The 18,285-nt window shown below is 43.5% G+C and overlaps 1 long non-coding RNA gene across 1 annotated transcript in view; it reads right to left on the reverse strand.

The window, feature by feature from the left end:
- Window positions 1–18,068, reverse strand: part of LOC142656321 (uncharacterized) — an 85,469-nt gene extending 67,401 nt beyond the window's left edge. The window contains exon 1 of the long non-coding RNA XR_012849653.1: window positions 17,934–18,068. This is a non-coding gene — a long non-coding RNA (uncharacterized LOC142656321). The remainder of the gene's footprint in view (window positions 1–17,933) is intronic.
- Between the last annotated feature and the right edge of the window lie 217 nt (window positions 18,069–18,285).

Here is an 18,285-nt window from a genome sequence, read left to right on the forward strand (position 1 = left end):
TTTTTCGTCTACATAGCTGTATGAGGACTTGTTTTTTGCGGGATTAGTTGTTCTTTTTAATAGCACCATTTTAGGGTACAAATAATTTTTTTATTAACTTTTTTTTTGGGGGGGGGGGGATTATAAAAAAAAAAAACTGAAATTCCACCATGGTTCTATGCGTTTTAAATTGACGCCGTTCACTGTGCGGCGTAAATAACATGTTACCTTTATTCTATGGGTCGGTACGATTACGGCGATACCACATTTGCATCATCGCTTTCCAAGAGCCGTAATTTTTTTATTTTTCCATCAATGTAGTGATTTTTTTGCGGGACGAGACGTAGTTTTGATTGGTACTGTTTTGGGGTGCCTGGGACTTATTGATTCATTTTTATTATGACTTTTTTGGGGGGTAATGGGAAAAAAATTGCAATTTCGCCATTGTTTTTTGCATTTTTTTTTACGGTATTCACCTTGCGGTTTAAATTACATATTAACTTTATTAATTGAGTCATTACGGTCGCGGCGATACCATATATGTGTACTTTTATTTTTTACACTTTTACTAAATAAAACCACTTTTTATGGGAAAAAATTTATTTTTTTACTGTAATTTTTAGGATTAATCTTTAGTTCACATTTATTACTTATTTTATTAGACCCACTAGGGGACTTTACTGTGCGATCTTCAGATCGCTGATATAATGCTCTGGTATACTTCGTATATCAGAGCATTATTGCCTGTCAGTGTAAATCTGACAGGCAATCTATTAGGACATGCCTCCGGCGCGTCCTAATATGCATATGTCCAGAGCAGACCTGGGGGCTTTTATCAAGCCGCCGGCTGCCATGACAACCCATCGGAGACCCGCGATTGCATTTGCAAGCCGCTGATGGGTGACAGGGGGAGCTCACTCCCTCTGTAAACAAGTTAAATGCCGCGGTCGAAGTAAACTTCGATCGCGGGTGTTGGAGCAGTAGCCCAGCTGTCATCAGACAGCAGAGCCACGGCTCCAGCCTGCACGGGACACCTGTGCAGGACTTAGACTGGGCCAACGTGAAAAAGGCGACGGCCTAGCCTAAGGCCCCTTCGTGACGAACGTGAAAAGGCGTATTGGTGGTCACTAAGGGGTTAAAATTCCATGCGTTTTTCATGGCGTTTTTTTCTTAAAGCATTTTTGGTGGCATTTCTTATTTTGAAACATTTTGAACATGCATTATTTGTGACATTTTTCAAGTCCTATAGAGAAGTCTATAGAAAAAAAAATTTGGGAAAAAAAGGCATACTTAGAGCATGCAGCGTTTTGAAACAAAAATGCCACCGATCCCAAATACAATGCCACTGTGTATGTAGACGTTTAAATTTTTCACTATAGGCTTTAAAGTGACATCTGGGTGCAGCATTTTTTACCTAAAAAAATTGCTGTTTAAGACACAACAAAAAAAAACGCAAAAAAAACTACTGTTGCGCGAATCACGCGCGACACACGGAAATGCTTCCGTGTGCCGTGCGCGATTTTCATGTACCCATTGACTTCAATGGGTGCGTGACTCGCGAAAAACGGCCAAGTATAGGACAGGTCGTGAGTTTTACGCAGCGTACATACGCTGCGTGAAAATCACGGACTGTCTGAACGGCCCCATTGATTAACATAGGTCCGTGCGACGCGCGTGATTTTCACTCGTGTATCACTGACGTTAAATACGCTCGTGTAAATAAGGCCTTAGGCAGAGTTCACACGGGGCAGATATGTTGTGTAACGTTACAAAGCGTATCGCTCCGGTGGCCACAGGGAATTCCGGGCGAGAAACCACACCAAACTGTGGTGGTTTTTCACCTCGAATGTCCGCTGGGGAAATCTGCAGCATTTAGTTACTGCAGTAAGACGTCTCATCCCGGGAGACCGCTGCTGCGGCAATCACATGAGGTGAAACGTCATCCCAAGAGGCCGGTCCTCTGAAGTCATCCAGGCCGGCCTACTGGGACGACACTTCATCCCATGCAACCACCGCTAAAGCCTGTGATTGGCTGCAGCGGTCACCTGGGATGAAACGTCATCCCAGGAGGTTGGCCTGGAGGAAGAAACACAGACTTCTGGGTAAGTATAAAAAAGATAATTCAGAGTTGCGTTTTTTGCAGCGGAATCTGCTATTTGTTGCCGGTTTTACCTTCCCATTGAATTCAATGCGGAAAACCGGCAACAAATAACCAGCATTTACGCTAGTGTGGAAAGCTTGATCCTAGGAACACTATACTCAAGGTTGATAATAGGTGAGGAATCCTGCTGTTTAGTTAGTACCCAGACAGGCAAGCTGTTGGTTTGTTTATAGGCTGCAAGTCTTGTATGCTGAACAAGTACTTCTTTATATTTGGACTGCAATAAAGTGTGGACATTAAGGCCCTGTTCACACTGAGTTTTTTGCAGGCAGAAAATTCTGCCTCAAAATTCCATCTGAAAAGTTCAGGCAGATTTTGATCTGCCTGCACGCCATTTGCCACGTTTTTTGCCCACGGCCATTGAGCGCTACGGGTAAAAAACGCTGCGAAATACGCTTTCCCTGCCTCCCATCCATGTCAATGGGAGGTCAGAGACGTAAACGCCCGAAGATAGGGTATGTCGCTTCTTTTTCCTCGCGGAAAAAAAACGCATCCACCTCCAATTGAAATCAATGATGCATTTTCGGCCGTTTTTTGCCACATTTTCCAAAGCGGTTTCCACGTCAAAAAACTCTGTGTGAACTGGCCCTTAGGCCTAGTTCACGCAGTGTTTTTTGGTGCCGATTTTAACGCGGAAACTGCGTCGGAATCAGCACCAAAAAGTGTCCAAATTCGCATCCCATTGATTTCAATGGGAGGTGGAGGAGTTTTTCTTCCTGAGCGGCTTTTAGCACTCACGGGGGGGGGAACAAAAAAACAAAAAATAGCATCTCCTTTTTTGCCACGGTTCCGCCTCTGAACTTTTATTGAAATCAATGGGAGGCAGAAAAAGCATTTGTGGCTGTGTTTTTTGCCCGCAGTTCTCAATAACCACAGGCAAAAAAATCTGCGGAAAAAAGCGCAGGCAGGTCAAAATCAAATGTAAACTAATCCTAAATCCCAACAGTTTCCCACATTTTCATTACCAAGCGCAATTCTCCCAAAATGCACAGATCTCGACAATATAAACACACACATTAATAAAACATATATTACACACACATTAAAAAAAAGTATATAACACACATTTAATACAGCTAATAGTTAAGAAGTCCACGCTCCGCGCTCTTCTTCTCGCCTGTTTGAGGTTTGATTTAAAATGTGACACCTGGGGTTTCTACTGCCGATGTTTCGGAAGATTTTAAAGACAAACTACTATCTTGCTATAAAAAGAGCCGCCCCCCTTTCAGATTAACCTCTCAGGCATGTAATAAGTTTTATGATTCATTACATTCATTTGTATTCTTTGGGCTCTTGATAAAGCAAATTCACAGCACTTCAAAACGGTCATTGGATCCCGGTATTTCAGCAAAGATTATGAACAGCGAAATTATCCCATTCACTGACATGTGGCCCGGCGTCCATGTAATCTTTGCTACGTGTCCTTTTTTCCGCACAAGTTGATTATTGCACGATTTGTCTTTCCAATTGGAATATCACCTTCATACTTACTATTCTACAGCGTTATTTATTTTATACATTTCCAGCCTAGTAATAGAATTGTGAAATAATGCGTGATAAGGATATTTTTTAAACAGGAGAAAGATGCCTACACAGGACAAATCTTTGTGCCTGTCCACACGTAACGGAATTGCTGCGTATTTTCGGTCCGGAATTGCGCCGGTAAATACGCAGTGGAATACAGTAGCAGCAAAGTGGGTACGATTTAACAAACGTCATCTACACAATGCAGAAAAATTCAATCCAGAAATTCACCTGCGGTGCGAAATTGTAAGTACTGCTGCGGAAAGTGGACCGATTTCCTGCGTTTTTCTGATGTACTGTGTAATTTGCTGCCGAAACACTGCAGAACTTCCTTAAGGGGGCGGAGATGACATTACAGGAAGAAGAAATATCACCATCACACAGTCCTTGAAAAAAACACACCCCAAAAAAAACAAAAAAAAAAAACACCACGTAAAAAAATAAAAATAAAATAAAGCAAACATTATTTTCCGTAGTAAAAGCACATATGAAATGGTGCAGATTTTCTTGCTTACTTGTAGACCGGCCTCCTGGGATGAGGTTTCATCCTATGGAACCGCTGCAGCCTGTGATCACATGGGAGGAAGATTTTTTCTTTCTGAGTAGCAATGTTTGCTGAGGAATAGTGGATTTCTGTCGCAAAAATCGCAACATCTGCTGTTTATTGTAGGTTTCACCTCCCCATTGAATACAATGGGGAAAACCCGCCACAAAGAAGCAGCGATTACGCAAATACAATAGACATGCTGCGGATTAAAAAAAACGCTCCGCACGTCACTTTCTGAGTGTTTGTTCAAATCTCATCCATTCTGCTGCTACGGTATTAGGGCAGATACAGACGGACGTTGCGTTTTTGCGCGCGCAAACAACGCGGCGTTTTGCGCGCGCAAAAACCATTTGACAGCTGCGTGTGTCATCCGTGTATGATGCGCGGCTGCGTGATTTTCGCGCAGCCGCCATTATAGAGATGAGGCTAGACGCCGCCCGTCACTGTCCAAGGTGCTGAAAGAGCTAACTCTTTCAGCACCCTCGACAGTGAATGCCGAACACAATATCGAAAAACCTGTTGAAAAAAAAGAAAAAGTTTGTACTTACCGAGAACTTCCCGGCCGTTGCCTTGGTGACGCGTCCTTGGTGACGCGCCTCTCGACATCGGGCTCCACCTCCCTGGATGACGCGCCAGTCCTTGTGACCGCTGCAGCCTGTGCTTGGCCTGTGATTGGCTGGAGCTGTCACTTGGACTGAATTGTCATCCCGGGAGGTCAGACTGGAGGAAGACGCCGGGAGTTATCGGTAAGTCAGAACTTCGTTTTTTTTTTCTACAGGTTCATGTATATTGGGATCGGAAGTCACTGTCCATGGTGCTGAAACAGTTTAACTCTTTCAGCACCATGGACAGTGACTATCTCCTGACGTCGCGTACCGATAATTTTTTTGCCGGGTTCGGACAAAACGAGTTCGGCCGAACCCGGTGAAGTTCGGTTCGCTTGTCCGGCTTCGCTCATCGCAAAGACACTCCGCTTGGATGTTCGGAAACAGAAAAGCACGTGGTGCTTTTCTGTTTACATTCATCCTTTTGACAGCTGGTGTGCTGTTTCAGTCGGTTCGCACGGAAGTGCTTCCGTGCAACCTGCGTGGTTTTCACGCACCCATTGACTTCAATGGGTGCGTGATGCGCGAAATACGCAGAGTTATTGAACCTGTCGCGCTTTTTGCGCAGCAGACAAACGTTGCGCAAAAAGCACGGACTGTCTGTATTGCCCTATAGACTTGTATTGGTCCATGCGTGCCGCGTGAAAACCACGCGGCCTGCACGGACCGAATACACGCTCGTGTGAATCCCCCCTTATGCTGCAGATTTTCCAGCACTATTTACACTTTGTGTGAACGTGGCCTAATAGGGTATTCTGATCTAGTAGAAGCAAAGAGGGGGTCCCTCATTAATAACCTCCATCAATTAGCAGGCGCATTGAGCAAAAACAAAAAGAGCTTCTCTCTATCTCTGGAGGACCCAGCAAAACCATGCATTATCCAAAAAGCTCATTGATTTCAATGGGCACTATGTATTACTTTATTTCCCCTGCAGTGGTGCTGCACCACCATATCTACACCAATAGGTCAGCCAGTAATCAGCTTATTTTTTGGGGGTCCTTTCTAACAAAAAGGGATTGTCCAAGTGGGCAACCATTTAAGTATACTGAATACAGGGACCAGCGAGACAAAGTGCGTATTCTGTGTGCAGTTTCCGCGCAGCATGGACACAGGGTGGGACAACTAGAATATCTCAAGAATCCTCTGGTGAACACTGTGGAAGAAGTGATCTTTAGTGGGACATGCTACCTCACATTTGTGTGTTTAAAATGGAAGGCGAACCTGAACGGTACTTCTTAGAAGCTGAATGCAAAGTTAATAATAGTTTACGTTAATCAAATACCATATCACCGCTATTCACCAAGCACAACTAAGCTAGGGGACCTCATATGATGCAACAGGGACAGTCACCTGGGAACATGGATTTCATCAGTGAGAAATTGACTATTTGGCTAGATTCACACAAGCATTTTTAGTTTTGCGTCCGCAAAAAAGGACACGTTTTTCATGCGTTGCAGTTCCGTGTGCCATCAGTTGTTGATGTCAGTGTTGGTGCACATTTCTTTATTTTTCTTTCTTTCTGCATTTCAAGGAACTGGTGCGTGAATTACGAACAGCACACCGATGTGCGTTCGTGTGCTGTCCATTGTTTTCACGCACCTATTGACTTCAATGGGCTGTGTGGTGCACAAAAACGCAGCAAAATAGGACCTGCAGCGAGTATCAGGCAGCAGATATACACGTGAAAAAAAAACCGCATATCTGAATAGCCCCATTGAATTGCATAGGTCCGTGTGACGCCCGTTGTTTTAACGACTGTCACACTGACGTATTCAACGTTCCTGTGATTATGGCCTTCGAACAATATTCGCCTTATTTTATCATAGTTTATCCAAGATTCACAAAAACTTTTTTATATTTTTCCAAACAAAAGATGCATCCTGATACAAAAAACAAACCATTACATGCTAATGAAATCAATTAAATCTGTGATTGGATTTGTTCAGATATTACGCTTCTGGTTTAAAAACAAAAAGTATAGCAATAGTACAAAGGCCCTTTTACGCAGGCCGACACCGATCGGCACTCGCTTGCTCCTGTCACACAGAGCTATGGATGGGGACGAGCGGTCGTTACTCTGATCCCATACATTATCATCATGTTGGCAGCGGGTCTCCCTGTTTACACAGGGCGATGTGCTGCCGACAACTATAACCTTTTACTTTTTTAAAACGATACGACCAGCAGATGATCGAGCGTTTGCGCGTTCATTTGCTGATCGCTGCCCTTTTTACACAGGGCAATTATCGGAAACGATCATTCTTTGAACGCTCGTCTGCCCAATAATCGTCATGTGTAAGACCCCCCCTAAGGCTCTGTGGAGGAATGCGCTCTCTCCCTCATGTAATTCAGGGCGCTCAGCACTTTTGCCTCCTGTCAATAGAGTCATTACTCAAAAGTTTAAGGCTACATTCACACGACAGTGTAACACGGCCGTGTGACTGCCGTTTTCAGAACATTAAAGTTCTATGGGTGTATTCACATGCCCATTTTTTTTAACAGCCCGCAAATATTGGTCAACAAAAGATAGTACATGTGCTATTTTTGGCCGTTTTCACAGCCAGCTGGCTCCCATAGAAGTCAATGGATCAGTTTTTACCAGCCGTTTTTAAGGAAACAATCCTTGCAACGGCCGGTAAAAACTGATCCTGGCAGAGGACTCCCCGCACACAACGCTACTTTGAGCGCTGAGCCCGGGGAAGCCCTTGACATTACTGTACACAGAAGGACAGTGATGTAGGGCTTTCAACAATTGAATCCCCGGCCAGAGCATCGCAAGAACTCTGGCCAGAGTCTTCAGTCTTGTAGCTAGTCCATGTAGATAGCAACCCCCTGCCTAAAGATAGCTAGCCCCCCGCCCATCCCCTGTAGATAGCATGCCACTGTGGCTCCCTGTAGGAGCGGAATCCCCAGCACCCAGACCCCGCTCTGGCAGGGGATTCCACTCCTGGAGAAGCCCCCGGCGTCACTATCCATATATGGACAGTGACGTCAAGGTGTTACTCCTAGAGCGGAATCCCCGGCTCGCTCTGGCAGGGGATTACACTCTCCTGACGTCACTGTCCATATATGGACAGATACGTCAGGGGCTCCGTCTATGAATAATTCCCAGCAAGAGGGGTTCCGCTCCTACAGTGACGCTATCTACATGCGCGGGGGTGGTATCTACAAGGGGGTGCTATCTACAGGGGGACGTGCTATATGGGGGCTGTGGAACTATCTACAGGGGACACTGTGGCGCTATCTACATGGGCACTGGCACTATCTATAGTGGGCACTGTGGTACTATGTGGGCACTGGCCCAATGTGGGCATTATCTACAGTGGGCACTATCTACAGGGACATTGCACTGTGGTGATTTCAGGGGGTTGGGACATAAAAGAAAAGCCTGACAAATTAAATGCATCCTTTTTTTTTTATTTTAACGGTCATGAAAAACGGATGTCAAACAGCCATTAAAAACGGACAGACGGACTGGAAATGGATGAAAATTTAGAGACACACTGATGCAAAAAGGCCATGAAAAACTGACCGTTGATCAGTTCTTAATGGCCATTTTTTTTCACTGTCGTGTGAATGTAGTCTGTGATACTTTAATCTGGAGCCACATATTGACGAGAGATAATTCAATTTTCAGTTATTTATTGCACATTTCCAGCAATGTACTGTACACAGATTATTAATGAGTCACACGTATAATGTACATATATACTTCCGATGCCAGATGTATTTTGCACACAAATATGACCATAACTAGCAAAAAAAAAAACCTGAGTGATCTTAGTCAGTGCTCATACTGCAGAATGCGTGACACTACTATAAATTCGAAACAGCTGAATATTATATTAGTCTACAATGAAGGGTGCCAAAGCAATGTACATACAAGACATGGCAGTGTCCCTAGGAGCGGTCACAAAGTTTAAATTCTTATTGATTATAGAACACCAACATATTCCACTGTAAACATTGTCATTACAGTCTAATTTTCCTATTTCATCATAAGACTGCGGATTTGTGTGTGTTCATGGTCTGTGGAAAGCTAGATGTCAACTCCTAAGGACAGGCATACACATTAGATATCTGTTCAGCCAACTCCACCATAAACATTCAGGCTCTGCCAAGCATGCATGTTTATTTCAACGGGAAGGAGGTGAATAAACCGCCACAAGACATCTATGGCAGCCGGTTATCTCTCGGGGGGAAACAAAGAATTGTGCTTGTTGAATTTCACCATGTCCTATACTTCTTCCGCTTGATATCTGCAGTTAGGGAACTATGTGACTACATCCACATAGATTGGATTGTCGCCTGGTCCCTCCAAAATCGACAGTTTAGGCTGAAGTTAAGATGCAATGGTCCGATTATTAGTCTATGACCTCAATAGCCGGCTTCCATTTAGACTTTACGCACACCGGTGTCCAAGAGGCTGTACAGCGAAACACAAGGTTCCCTGCAGCGCTTTTCTAAGGTCTAGCGTACTAGGGTTTTTCTCCTCTAGAATTAAAGAAGTTTAATACAGCCACACTTCTTAACCAAAGTACAACCGACAAGGAAAAACAAAAAAATACAGTACATATCTCAAGCGCAGTCAGGAAGGTAACGTCATGTGAAGATATGGAAATCATATACAATACTGTAAGCCATCTATCCTTTATGGTTACATAGCAAATTATCTGCCTTCATTTCCAAGAATCTGAATGAAGGAATGTTCCCTCAGAGATATGCCTCGTGTTTAATGCAGTCAGATGCATGCCATAATTGTGTCGCCATTTACTTGTGTCGTGAACAAACATATCATATTCCTTAGATAAAACAGCCATATATTTACTGCAGCATCAAGCTGGAAAAAAAGAACTCATCCACACTAAAGGTCCTATTACACCGACCAATTTTAGCCACTGTAACGATTGCCGATCATTTGCGCCTGTCACAAAGAGCTATGGATGGTGATGAGCGGTCGTTACTGCGATCGATCGTCCCCATCCATTATTATCTCGTTCGCAACGCGTCTCCCTGTTTACACAGGGAGATGTGCTGCCGACAACGATATTTAACTTTTAAAAACGATACGATCGGCAGATGAATGACCGTTTGCTCGTCGATCTGCTGATCACTGCCCTGTTTACACAAGAATTACACAATAATTCACAACCAGCGTTCCGTGAACAATTGTTTGCCCTGATAATTGCCCAGTCTAAAACCCCCTTAACTTATTGTGGCTCTGTACAACCTCCAAGTTGTACAGAATCATAATTCGGCGCCTATAAAAGTCTATAGTTCCCTAGTGTACCCCTTTAAATTTGCCACATCTCTGACAGTCCATGCAATAAAAATGCAAATCTATACCTGCTACGTGAAGGTATAGATTTACGCCATAACACAAATTTTACCGCTAATATGGGATGTGCCAAAACCTGCATTTTCTTAGAAGAAACCTGGCCTTTATTATATTGATCCCATTATAATTTAAAAGTAGAGCAAGAAAGTAAAGAAAAGTGCATACAAGCATATTCCCCGTCTTATGTAGATTTAAGGAGGCTCTGTCACCACATTATAAGTGGCCTATCTCCTACATAATGTGATCGGCGCTGTAATGTAGATTACAGCAGTGTTTTTTATTTAGAAAAACAATCATTTTTGACGGAGTTATGACCTATATTATCTTTATGCTAATGAGCTTCACAATGACCAACTGGGCGTATTTTACTTTTTTACCAAGTGGGCGTTGTACAGAGGAGTGTATTACGCTGACCAATCAGTGACCAATCCGCATCATACACTTCTCCCCATTCATTTACACGGCATATAGTGATCTTACTAGATCACTATGTGCAGCCACATACACACACACTAACATTACTCAAGTGTACTGAGACTTAATAGACATCACTGCCAACCAGGACGTGAGGTCTATTCAGAATCTTAACACTTCCCTAACGTTTGTGTGTCATTTACAGCAAGGCAAGCGTAATCTCGTTTTAAATGACAGTTTACAGCGTAATCTCGCGAGATTACGCTTGCCTTGCTGTAAATCTTACACAAACGTTAGCGAAGTGTCAGGATTCTGAATAGACATCACGTACTTGCTGGCAGTGATGTCTATTAAATCTCAGTACACTTGAGTAACGTGTGTGTGTGTCTGCACAAAGTGCTCTAATAAGATCACTATGTGCTGTGTAAATGAATGGAGAGAAGTGTGACGCCGATTGGTCAGCGTCATACACTTCTCTCCATAACGCCCACTTGGTCAAAAAGTAAAAACACGCCCAGTTGGGCATTAAGAAAGTCATTAGCATAAAGCTAAAATTGCTCATAACTTCGTCAAAAATGATAGTTTTTCTAAATAAAAAACACTGCTGTAATCTACATTACAGGGCCGATCACATTATGTACAAGATAGGGCACTTATAATGTGGTGACAGTCTCTTTAAACAGTGAATTATTGTAACACGTGTAAAAGTTGAGTATTCTTTTAAGTCAGCCACCGCTCCCACAGATTTTCAGCACAAAAAAAAACCGTGAACTAATGTCAGCTTTTTCTGTATGGTTTGCTGTTCACTTTATTTTTTATAACCAGATATTATTGAGATGAATTCTACAGGGCAAAGTTTCTAGGGGACAAATACGTACCTCTGATGGAACGTCATGATTTTTTTCCTTTCAGATCCATACACAATTCCATAAGCTTTCATATTAAATCTCATACAGTGGTACAGTAGGGCCTCATAGACGTCTATGGACGTCGTACAAGTTGGAGGTTGTATGGTGCCGGTTTATGGTAGGTAGCGTGCATGATGCCTTATCGCAATTTCAAGTTCTGCTCAGCATCATGAGAGAGATAGTATGCATAACAATGAGTAGGACCAAGCATCATCATGGGATTGCATTTCCTTTCTCTTGAGCCAGCTTAGTGTGAACCATCATTCAGAGACGACAAGTAAAGGATTTGCTGAATAATCTTTTAAGACAAGACTGTGGTTTCTGAGATTTGTGGTATTAATTACCTATTATAACCTATTAACCCTTTCCTCTACATGGGGCAGGCACCACATGCCTTACATAACCCTCTGGAGGTATACAGAAAAGTATACATTACATCAGGTCACTTTAGTCATTCACAGTCACTTTTTAAGCCTTTGAATGCCAGACTTTTTGACCATGAGTTACAGGGCTCTAGAGTACAACAGGGAGTCCATAAAAAACAGATGCCCTAAGATACCAGGGATGAAAGGGGTTTGTATAAGAATTAATGGAGACGATACAGCATGCAAAGTAATTTTATATCAGCAAAATGAATATCTATATACTAGTACACACACACACACACACACACACACACACACACACACACACACACACACACGTCTTTCTCAATGAATTAAACGAACTTTGATGAAATTCTGTCAGTAATTCAATTCAAAAAGTGAAATTCATATTCTATAGATTCATTGCACACAGAGTGATCTATTTCCAGCATTTTTTTATTTTAATGTTGATGATTATGGCTAATAGTTAATGAAAACCCAACATTTAGTCTCTCAGAAAATTAGAATATATAAACTCAATTTCAAAAATTATTTTTAATACTGAAATGTTGGCCTACTGAAAAGTATGTCCAGTATCTGCACTCAATACTTGGTCGGGGCTCCTTTTGCATGAATTACTGCATCAATGCGGCGTGGCATGAGGGCGATCAGCCTGTGGCACTGCTGAGGTGTTATGGAAGCCCAGGTTGCTTTGATAGCGGCCTTCAGCTCCTCCGCATTGTTGGGTCTTGTGTAGCTCATCTTCCTCTTGACAGTACCCCATAGATTCTCTATGGGGTTTAGGTCAGGCGAGTTTGCTGGCCAATCAAGCACAGCGATACTGTGGTTATTAAACCAGGTGTTGGTACCTTTGGCAGTGTGGACAGGTGCCAAGTCCTGCTGGAAAGTGAAATCAGCATCTGCTAAAGTCAAGAGTCAACACAGCGCTTCATGCTTCCCTCTGCTGATAAGCTTTATGGAGATGCCGATTTAATTTTCCAGCAGGACTTGGTACTTTTGGCAGTGTGGGCAGGTGCCAATACCTGGTTTAATAACCACAGTATCACTGGGCTTGATTGGCCAGCAAACTTGTCTGACCTAAACCCCATAGAGAAACTATGAGGTATTGTCAAGAGGAAGATCAGAGACACCAGATCCAACAATGCAGACGAGCTGAAGGCCACTATCAAAGCAACCTGGGCTTCCATAACACCTCAGAAGTGCCACAGGCTGATCGCCACCATGCCACGCTGCATTGATGCAGTAATTCATGCAAAAGGAGCCCAAACCAAGTATTGAGGGCATATTCTGTACATACTTTTCAGTAGGCCTACATTTCGGTAGTAAAACTCATTTTTGAAATTGAGCTTATATAATATTCAAATTTTCTGAGACACTAAATTTTGGATTTTCATTAAGGGTATGTGCACACACACTAATTACGTCCGTAATTGACGGACGTTTTTCGGCCTCAAGTACTGGACCGACCACAGTGCAGGGAGCCGGGCTCCTAGCATCATAGTTATGTACGATGCTAGGAGTCCCTGCTACTCCGTGGAACTACTGTCCCGTACTGAAAACATGATTACAGTACGGGACAGTTGTCCTGCAGAGAGGCAGGGACTCCTAGCATCGTACATAACTATGATGCTAGGAGCCCGGCTCCCTGCACTGTGTTCGGTCCGGGACTTGCGGCCGAAATACGTCCGTCAATTACGGACGTAATTAGTGTGTGTGTGCACATACCCTAACTGTTAGTCATAATCATCAACATTAATAGGAAAAAATACTGGAAATAGATCACTCTGTGTGCTATGAATCCATAGAATATAGGAGTTTCACTTTTTGAAATCTAATTGCTGACAGAATATCATCAAAAATTTGTTTAATTCATTGAGAGGAAAGTTTGGGTGTAGATAGATATACACACACACACACACACACACACACACACACACACACACACACACACTATATTGATCAAACAATACAATATAATCACAGGAACTGAACCTATAGAATAATCAAAACTGCTAAACAGAATCCAGTTCAGCTACGACAGGATATTAGATATGCAAGTCAAAACGTTGCTTGGCAAATCAACAAATAGTTATAAAGACAGGCACTGGGTAAGATTTCCCAAGCTATAGAAAAAGTTCAGCAGGGGTGAAGCAGTCGCAGCACTTGAGAGTATCAGGACACACTTTATTTAAGAAACCAGTGAAAGGGAAGGTACCCCCAGCAGTTCTTACCGAATTTCATTGCACCATAGACGTAACAATTATTGTTATATCCCTTCAAAAATAACAGAGGGTGGGAAATGATTAAGTCTGGCATTTCATACGCCAGTCTCAACCTAACGAGAGCTGGAGTAAAATGTGCCTAACTTATGAAGAAGCGCATGCCTCCTAATAAACTAGGTGCATCTCTGGCCACTCGTGCACCAGAAAGGTACATCTCCGTCAGCTACGAGCTGGTGTAGTTTTCCACTATAATTAATGCCAACTTCTGGCTTTAATTACAGAGAATTTTCTGTTCTGTGGATGCCCACTGCCGTTCGCTAGTTTTACAAATTGGGCAGGGTTTAGCAAAGGCGGCATAAAATGGCAAAACAGTCACAAATTAAATTGCAAATATGGCATGCGTCGTCATTTGTTAATTTTTAAACGCCATAATACTGGTGTACAGCTATTGATACATTTTCCCCAAAGGGTCTTGGTGTAAATCAGTTACACGTACTGCAAAAAGAACACACGCTTCGGTCTGACAGGCTAAAAATGTGGTACGAATGGAGCCTCATTTGGTGCAAGAAAATTAAATGTTGGAAATAAATGTGTTGTATGTGAAGCATTTTCTCCTTCAGAAAATTTCTAGAGTATACCTGCTATGACCTGGACATGGCTTTTTTGAGTGAAAATTGTTGCACAGGTTGGGACAGCACAAAAGTTGTGGTAAAATCAGTCACAATGTGCCTCTAGGTATTCCCTGTGCATAAATAGTTCCCGAATTTGCCAGAACGGTTTCCGAAATTACAGACAGTTCCGGAAAATTACTGTCCCAGATGTGTCCTGGCAACTGCCATATTCAATTGTATCTGCATTCTCAGGACGCAGATACAATTGAATGCTATGACAGAGCAGGAAACTATCTGCTCCCTGCTCTGCCATTCACTCCTCCTGGAATGGATTCCCCGGCCAGAGCATTGCTGATGCTCTGGTCGGGGATTCTGCTCCTAGAAGGAGCCCCTGTCATCACTGTCCATATACACCCTCACCCTAAGTGCCCCTGGAAAAAAAAATTTTTGGCAACTATGCCTATGGGAGAAAATAAAGTTACAAACATCCTTTCAACTAACAAAAATTCCAACATCCGTGAATTTGGGCTCGTCCCCACATTGTGGAATTGCTGCGTATTTCTTGTCTGGAATTTGACAGAACATACGCAGCAGAACACAGTAGCAGCAAAGTGGGTGAGATTTAACAAATCTCATCCACATGCTGCATAAATAGTCCGAGCAGAAATTGACCTGCGGTGCGTATTTTTCAGACCGCATAATGTAAATTCCTGCTGCAGAAAGTGGACTGAATTACTGCGTTTTTAAGAGATGTAACCATCTCCCAACATTGTGATAAACACATCATTTTCTGCAGTAAAAGATGCAGGAAATAGTGCATTTTTTTCAGAAATTTTCTGCAGCAATTCCGTTACGTGTGGACAAGCCCTTTCACTGCAATTTTCTGGTGCACTTTTGTGATTAATTAACCCACACCCCTAGACTGTGGGAAACATGCAAAATGGTAACAGATCAGTGGCGTAACTACCACTATAGCAGCGGTAGCAGCTGCTACGGGGCCCGCAGCATGAAGGGGCCCGTGCCTCCCATTGGCACGGGCCCCCCCCATGGCCGGAGGCTCCGCTAGCAGCGGATATGGCTGCTACAGCGCGACGCCACTGAAGGGGTTGTTCCTACAAAAGACATGCATCCCCTATCCACAGGAAAGGGCATACATGTGTGATCGCTGGGAAGCCCAGCGATAAGGAGAACGGGGGACCAAAAGTCCCCCGAAATTCTCCATGACAAACCTCGGACTTCCGGGGTCTGTCTGCATCTCGGTAGAAATGACTTGCGCACCGGTCGCGCTTGTGCGCATGCGTGACCAGCGCTCCTTTCATTTTTATTGAACTGCGCAAACGCCAGAAGTCCGAGGTTTGTCATGGAGAACTTCGGGGGACTTTCGGTCCCTCGTTCTCCTTATCGCTACCAACGATCACACATGTATCCCCTATCCTGTGGATAGGGGATACATCTCTTTTGTAGGACAAACTATAGGCCGTTTTTTTTTGGGGGGGGGCTATATGGCGTTATCTACAGGGGGGTCTGTATGGCGTTATCTACAGGGGGGTCTGTATGGCGTTATCTACAGGGGGGTCTGTATGGCGTTATCTACAGGGGGGTCTGTATGGCGTTATCTACAGGGGGGTCTGTATGGCGTTATCTACAGGGGGGTCTGTATGGCGTTATCTACAGGGGGGTCTGTATGGCGTTATCTACAGGGGGGTCTGTATGGCGTTATCTACAGGGGGGTCTGTATGGCGTTATCTACAGGGGGGTCTGTATGGCGTTATCTACAGGGGGGTCTGTATGGCGTTATCTACAGGGGGGGTCTGTATGGCGTTATCTACAGGGGGGTCTGTATGGCGTTATCTACAGGGGGGTCTGTATGGCGTTATCTACAGGGGGGTCTGTATGGCGTTATCTACAGGGGGGTCTGTATGGCGTTATCTACAGGGGGGATTTGGGGCTGTACGGCATGATCTACAGGGGGGGCTGTATGGCGTTATCTACAGGGGGATTTGGGGCTGTAAGACGTTATCTACAGGGGGGGCTGTATGGCGCTATCTACAGGGGGCTGTGTTGTGGAATCTATAGAGAGGCACTATCTACAAGGGGGGGGTTGTGTGATACCCAGCGGAGGGGGGGGGGCCAGTCAAAAGTTTGCTATGGGGCCCAGTCTTTCCTAGTTACGCCCCTGCAACAGATATTATACACCTCTTCTACATTCTACTCCAGAACCACTGTCCCATACTGAAAACATGATTACAGTACGGTACTGTTTTCCCGCAGTGAGGCAGGGACTCCTAGCGTCATACATAACTATGACACTAGGAGCCAGGCTCCCTGCAGTGTGTACAGTCCGGGAAATGCGGGCGACATACAGACCGTATATCACGGATCAAACGCGCTCGTGTGAATCCGTAACATAAGTGTGTCTGTAGACGTTGCAGTTAAGGTACAGTTAAAACAGCATGAGAAAAAAGCAAAAAACACACGCATCCAAAAACCACATACATTTTTATTGCAATTTGATACTTTTTTTCAACATGTTGTGTTTCTCACTGCAATAAAAACGCACGCGGTTTTCAGATGCAGTTTTAAATGTTCTTCAATGTCTGTATAAACGCTAATGGAAATGCTGCAGATTTAACAAAAATCTGCAGCATGCCCTCAATTCCACGCAGATTTCCCCTAAATCTGGATGGGGTTTGAAAGACCCCGTCCACATGTATTCAACTGTACCGCTACAGTATGTCTGAACTTGTCCTTCGGGTATATTCAAATTTTGTGGTCAAACCGCGGTTTTGCAATAAACGCCCAGTAAAAATCCAGCTGCAGCATTTTAATCCCCCGAAAAACTAAAGTCTGTGTGTTAAGGCGCTCTGAGGCCCTGTACACCCGGCACGTAACTGACAGTTATTTTGGCACATTGATTGAGCTTCCCATTAAAATAAACATGCCGTTAATACATACAATGCGTTTTTTTGCGCAAGCATTTTTAAATTTAGCATTGGGTAAAAAAAATTTTTTAAAAAGTCTAATTCTTTGGCACATAAATAGTGATGAAAATGCAACAAGTATTCCCATAGTCAATGGACAAAAATGGCTGTATTTTTAAAAGTGCTTTACAAGAAACGCTAGCTTATTTGACACGTTTACACATCGGTTTCTTTAGCGCTGTGTGAACATGCCCTAAATGTATTTCTTAAAGGCCTGCAGCAGCAGCGACACAGATCAAATGTGGAATCCTACTCACCACTGTATGGTTCTCTTGGTCCTCCATAAACTATAATCTTCATTAGAACTATAGCAGGAGTCAAAGCCCGAGCACTCCCAGCATCATGGCTCTTGTAATTCCACAGGTTCAGAGTTGAATAATAGAATTCTGGCAGTTGTATTCAGACTGGGCAAGAGAGGTAAAAGCGTTGTAAATCTGGAGGATTGTGTGAGCTGGCACTCCCTTCCACAATTCAGTAACACCTGAGTGTTTTAGGGCGGATTCACATGCAGCAGATTTTGTTGCAGACTTTTCTGTGATTGAAAATCAGTTCTGTTCCATTCAGATGAATAGAGCTGATTTTCAATCGCAGAAAATGTCTGCAACATAA

The sequence above is a fragment of the Rhinoderma darwinii genome, chromosome 6 (assembly GCF_050947455.1).
Source record: "Rhinoderma darwinii isolate aRhiDar2 chromosome 6, aRhiDar2.hap1, whole genome shotgun sequence".
NCBI lineage: Eukaryota > Metazoa > Chordata > Amphibia > Anura > Rhinodermatidae > Rhinoderma > Rhinoderma darwinii.